Source organism: Dipodomys spectabilis, unplaced genomic scaffold (genome assembly GCF_019054845.1).
Source record: "Dipodomys spectabilis isolate Male_0828 unplaced genomic scaffold, ASM1905484v1 ptg000301l, whole genome shotgun sequence".
Lineage (NCBI taxonomy): Eukaryota > Metazoa > Chordata > Mammalia > Rodentia > Heteromyidae > Dipodomys > Dipodomys spectabilis.
Genome location: NW_024870978.1, coordinates 2395521 through 2401734, shown reverse-complemented (window position 1 = coordinate 2401734; position 6214 = coordinate 2395521). Strand labels below are relative to the sequence as shown.

At 43.3% G+C, this 6214-nt stretch overlaps 1 pseudogene; it reads right to left on the bottom strand.

Annotated features, from left to right (window-relative positions):
- Window positions 1-3766: 3766 nt before the first annotated feature.
- Window positions 3767-5475, bottom strand: LOC122127432 (annotated as a pseudogene).
- Between the last annotated feature and the right edge of the window lie 739 nt (window positions 5476-6214).

The following is a 6214-nucleotide window of genomic DNA, read 5'->3' as shown; positions in this document are numbered from 1 at the left end:
TGTACATTTCTGTGGTGATGAAAGTGATATAGCAATTATGTTAGAATTTGACACATTCTTCTAACATAGCATAGCATTACCACATGACCCAGCAATTCCGTTGCTCGTTGTATACCCAAAAGAACTGAAAACAAAAACCAATAGCTCACATGCCAACGATAATATCAGCAATGTTTACAATAGTCAGGAGTTGTAAACACCTGGAGTGTCTATCAGATGAATAGGTTTATAAAACGTGAGGTATGCATAAATGATGACTCATCCACAAAAGGCTGCAATTAATATATATCTGTCATGGATGGACACAAAAAAAATCTATTATGTGAAATATATTGACTAAACCATTTCATAAGAGAAAAATGGAAGATTAAAAGTTTCTGGGGCAGGTCATTGGGGGTGATTAATACTCAATGATAGTGTGGATTCCATCAGTATTGAAAAGAAAGTTCACGAACAGAGGTAATGGTTACAAAGTAGTGTGGATATAATTAATATCACTGAATTGTATTCCTTCCTAGCAATCATAAGGCCCTGTTTTCAACCCCCTGCACATCCAAAAAAAGAAATGCTAAATCTTCCTTCTGTTACCTGCCTTGAGTGGTCAGTGCTCTTCTACTGTTATGATTGTATTCCTCAGAGGATCTCTGGTGGATCTCTGATGTTTATTCATACTTTTACATATGATCCATCATTTGAATATTGAGTTTGAGTTTTAAAGGATTTGTGAATTAAAATGAGGGTAGTGGCTGTAGTTTAACTCGAGGCTAAAGAAGGAAGATCCCGATTCAGACAAGGCTGCATAGAAAGGTCATTTCCAAATCACCATACTAGTGCTGAAACTGGAGGGACAATTGCTTGTAAGCAATTACAAGTGAGAGAAAAGTAAGTTTCTGATAACATTAGATTTTGGTCATGCCAGTTTAGATTTAATATTTTCATGAATTTTAAAAATTTTCCTTTCCCTTTACTTTCAGTATGTTATTTTGAAATTTTGTAGTGTGTTCTTGTTTGCTGCATTTAAAAGAAACAGTTTTCCTTTGCATCATATTAACATTTTTTTGTATTACATAGTGTTATTTATTTTTAAAAGTTTTTATGTTTTTTTTTTTTCTCAATCTAGAGACTGGCCACTGCCTCAGAGATTTTGCTCAGTTCTGCCAACTGAGTCACAGCGCAACTTCCAGCTTCTTTCTTTTTGAAAAGTCTCAGGCAAAGCCCAGCACAACTAAGGAAGTTGAAATCTGATGCTCTTGGTTTGAAGCCAGTCTGAGCAGCAAAGTCTGAGGTTCTTTTATTTTCCATTGATTGTGGGGCCTGAACTCTAGGCCTAGGCGTTGTCCCTCAGCATTCCAGCTTAAGGTTAGCACTCTATCAATTGAGCTGCAACACCATTTCCGGCTTTTTTTGTATATGTGGTTCTGAGGAAACAAATCCAGGGTCTCATGCATGAAAGGCAAGCACTCAACCACTGAGCCAACTTCCTAGCCGGATTCTGAGATTCTTATCTCCAATTAATCACCAAAAAACTGGAGTGGTAGGACTCTAGCCTTGAGTAAAACAGGGCAAGTTCAATTCCTCATACTGGTAATTACATGCACAAGTCTCATGGACATTTGGTAGGTCTGGCTTTGAACTGCAGCCCTTAGATTTCAGCCTCCTGGGTAGCTAGGATTTACAGGCATAAGCAACCAGCCTCTGTCTTATTTTAATATTTTTAACCAGCTCTTCCCTTCAACCTCAATGCTTTTTTACTGAGGTCAGTAGACCGAATCTCTGGGCCTCATTGCTGTTTCTTACCTATTTTTACAGAGGGTAGGGTTTGAACTCTTGGCCTGAGTGCTGTCTTTGAGCTCTTCAGCTTAAGGTGAATGCTCGAGTTCTTCATCCACAGTGTCACTTAAGGTTTTCTGGTGGTTAATTGGACATGAGTCTCATGAACTTTCCTTCCCAGGAAGGCTTTGAACCGTGATCTTCATACCTCAGCCTCCTGAGTAGCTAGGATTACAAGACAGAACCACAAGTGTCCTTGTGTTTCTTAGCTTTTTGGCTCAAGGATGATGTTTTACAACTTCCACAGCTCAGCTTTTAGCTTTTTTTCTGGCTTATGGACATAAGATTCTAATGTACTTTTCTGTGTAGTCTGGCTACAAACTGATCCTCAGATTTCAGATTCCTGAGGTGCTCCAATTATACACATGAACCACAAAACCATTGCTCATTTTAAAATGTTAATATATTCTTTTTTCCACTTAAAATTTTTTTTTGAATTTTTTAAAATTTTGTATTGTATATGTGCTAGTCATGGGGCTACAAATCAGAGATTGGATACAATGCCAGAGGTTTTCCTTCAAGACTAGTGGCTTACCAAATGAGCCAAAGGAAAGCTTGTAGATGTACTTGTTTTGTCTTGGTGCTTGAACTAAGGCCCTAGGTGCTGTCCTAAAAAGTGATTGCCCAGTTTGCCATTTAAGTCACAGTTCAACTCCATTTTTTTTAAATTCTTGGTCGTTAATAAGAGATGAGCATTATGAAAAGCCCCAAATGAATCAGTTGCTTGAAATCTGAAGATCATGGTTCAAATCCACCCAGGGCAGGAAAGTCCATGAGACTTTTAGCTCCAATTAATCAATGAAAAGTTGGGGGTGGTGGAGCTCTATCCTTGAACAAAACATTCTCAAGCCATAGGATAGCACACAGATGCACACAGAGAGAAAGCCTTATGGACTTTCTTGTATGGGCTAACTTTGACCCATGCTCCTCAGATTTCATCCTCTCTCCATCCACTCTCCGTTTAAAATTTCATTGGTCCTGCGGCTTCACCTCTGACCCTGGGACCTATATCTTAGCTTTCACAATCAATGCTCGTGTTTTTAACACCTCTGCCACAGCTCAAGGTTTTGTGCTGTGTAACTGGAGATAAGAGTCTCAAGCAGGTTCCTCCCCTGGCTGACTTGACACTGCAATCCTCAGATGTCAGCCTCTTGTATAGTAAGGATTACACACATGACCAGCAACATTTGGGTCATTTTAAAACTTTAATATGTGCTTGCTTCCACCTCCTTTTATTTTTATTATTTTTTTCATTTTTGCTTGTCCTGGGAGTAGAAATTGAATTTCAGATGCTCTCTCAGTGCATACATGGGACTAACCATAACGTTTGGCTTTTGTGGGGAAGTTAATTGGAGAGAAGAGCTATGCCAGATTCAGGAGGCTGAAAATTGAAGAAAGTCCTTAATGCTCTCTTCTCTAATTAACCACTAAAGGCTGACTTGGACTTCCTATCACTCTACAATCCCTCACGACGGACCTGGTCATCTACAGACACTTTCTTGTAAATGTCACCCTTTGAAAACATGTACAATTCTATTTGTTCCTCATCTTAAGATCTAAACCTACGTAGCGCTGATCTCAATTAGTCATGGAATACCAAATACGATAGGAATACAAACCTGAGAGAGACACATGAAATACAAAAGCAGAGCTTGCTCAGTTCCTCAGCACTCAAAGAGGGGAGGATGTGGAAGGCAGTGAGAACTTCATGAGCCTGTCTACTCTTTATTTTAGCAGTGGGTTGTGAGAAATGTGTGGTTTTATTTCAACATGAAAATATCTCAATGCATGGCGATCTTGCCTGATGGGTTTATATTTTCTGCATAAATGTTATGGAAACTCATACATAACTCTCTTTTCATCCTGCAGTAAAGGTCAAAGCAGCAGCAAACGGAGATGAAAACAGATGATCGCCAGAGTCACAACTTAAGAAGGTTTCAGAGGATGGGGATTTTCCCTTGACTCCTTTTCCACTTTCTTCTGATAGCTCGTAACTGTAGGGGTGATGTTGACAGTTGTTTGTAGGAATTTTTGTTTTTCTCCAGATTCAAGTCTTATCTCTGCTTAGTTTGCTTCTCTATGCAGTATTTGACTTGCTCAGCTCCTGCCTGATTGCATCAACGAACTCCTCTTTCAGCTTGGTTAGTTCTTTTCTCATCTCATCTAAAATATCCTGCTTCAGTCTGTCACGGTCAAGGCTTTCTGTCTGGTCCCAGTCGGCAGTGGGCTGGGACAAGGGTGTGGACTTATAATGGCTCATAGGACCTGTTGTCAAAAACAATCTGATTTTTCCTTGGAGAATCTCATCTGGAGATGAAGGGTGACTTGCTGCCATTCATTGTATTTGTTCTTTCCCAAGGTTTCCTGGTTGGTTCAGGTGTACTTGTTGATGAGACCTTAGAAGTTACAGGTTCTGATTCTTCATTTTTTGCTTCTATTGTTGATCCCTTTTTGGCCATTCTCCTCCTTCTGGCCATCAGGAGACTCATTTCCTCCATTGAGCTGCTACCTGCCAAGGGAACAGGTCCATTTCCACCACCCATGACTGTTTTAGCTGACACGGAGTTCAAATCTGTGAACACCGGGCAAAGAGGCATCTTCCACCCGTGACAATTTCCTAAGCTTGGCTCCAGCAATCGCAGCTGCAAGTCCAGTTAAAGGACGATTGTCTTCTGAAAAGGATCCTGAAAAAAATCCGGATGCAGGAAGGGAGGGGCAGGAGGTGGTACAGGAGAGGGGCTTGATTAGGAAGAGGGCGTGGGGGAGGAGGGCCAGAGGATAGCAGTGGGGGTGAAGGAGGAGATTCTGGGGGAGGAGAGAATACAGAGGCCTGGGCTGGACCTGGTGGGAGTGTTGGAGGAGATGGAGGCGCAGGTGGTCCCAAGATAACACCCTGCGGGGCTGGAGCCTCCGACAGCTGAGAGGCTTCCTGAAAGCCTGGCTCAGAAGCAGAGGGGTCTCCCAGATCAGAGTTTACAGGGGTCTCCACAAAGACAGAGGTGGCAGTACTCAGCAGTCTGCTCTCTTGATCCCATTCCACTTGCTCCAGCTGCTCCATCTGCTCCCGCTCCAGCTGCTCCACCTCTCTCTTTCCAACCTCTATCCAGCCTCTCTCTCTCTACCTTTCTCTCTCTGGTCTTTTCCCTCTCCATTCTTTCTCTCTCCAGCCTATCCCTCTCCAGCTCCTTCTGACGTTTCTGTTCTTGCAGTTGTCTTCTTTGGATGTCCAACTCTTCTTGGGATGGGCCATTTTGAACTTGATCAGGCAGTTGTGAATTTTATCTAGGCAATTTTGGTCCTGCCTCCTGTGAATTCAGCACTTCTAAGGCATGCATCATTCCACTTGCGAAGACATTAGCATCCTCTTTCCTGCCATAGTTAAGACTGTACACCTGCCTGGCATCTTGCCACTGGTGGAAGGTCTGTGTTGCTTGATTATACTTTAATCCTTTGGGGATGGCACAGCTGATCACCAACTGATGATCCTGGATCTTCCTGCCCAGCACTCTGAATGTGTTGTTGCCTGTATGGTGATAGATATGAGTTCTGCTGAACCCAGTTGAACCACAGCTGGCACCCACTTTTATTGGCATCATCACAAACCAATGCAGCAGCTCTTCCCTGACAGATACTCTGTTCACTCATTGAGCCGGCGGGCCTGATGGATGCGGCACGGGAGTGGGCTCCTCTGGGACAGTAGGGTTGGCTCATTCAGTGCTACTCTGCTACAATGGCGGCCAGCTACTCCATCACCTGGTGTTGCGCCGGCCAGGCCTGGGTTGCAGGGTAGGTGGGCCGCTTTGGCTCCCTGCTGCTGCCGCTGCTGCTGCACAGGCCGCTGAGGACCGCGAGGACCAAGAGGACTGCAGCCCTCCCAGCCGTGGGAGGAGAGAGGGGCGTGCCACGAGGCGCTGGTGCGGGGTGTGTGGAACACTCAGGTTCTGCCCTCGCCCCGCCCTCCCTTACCGCTGTCGCCCTCCCCCTCTCTTCCCCAGTATAAGTAAACTTTTATATCTTACAAAAATAACTTTTAGCTGGGGACTGGTGGCTCATGCCTGTAATCCTACTCAAGAGGCTGACATCGAGGATCACAGTTTGAAGCCAACATAGGTAGAAAAGTCTGTGAAATTCTTATCTCCACTACACTACCAAATATACTAGATGTGTGGCTGTGACTCAAGTACTAAAGTGCTAGCCTTCATCAAATGATCTCAGTGCCCAGGCCACGAGTTCAAGCCCCTGGACTGGTACAAAAAGAAAAGTTTCATTAGTTTACATTACACTAGGATTATGGTGTGATACACCAATGCTGGGATTAAGAAACAACTTTTGTAGTAGCTGCCAACTTTTGATCTTTTCCCTAGGAGTTTTTATGATTGTTTTT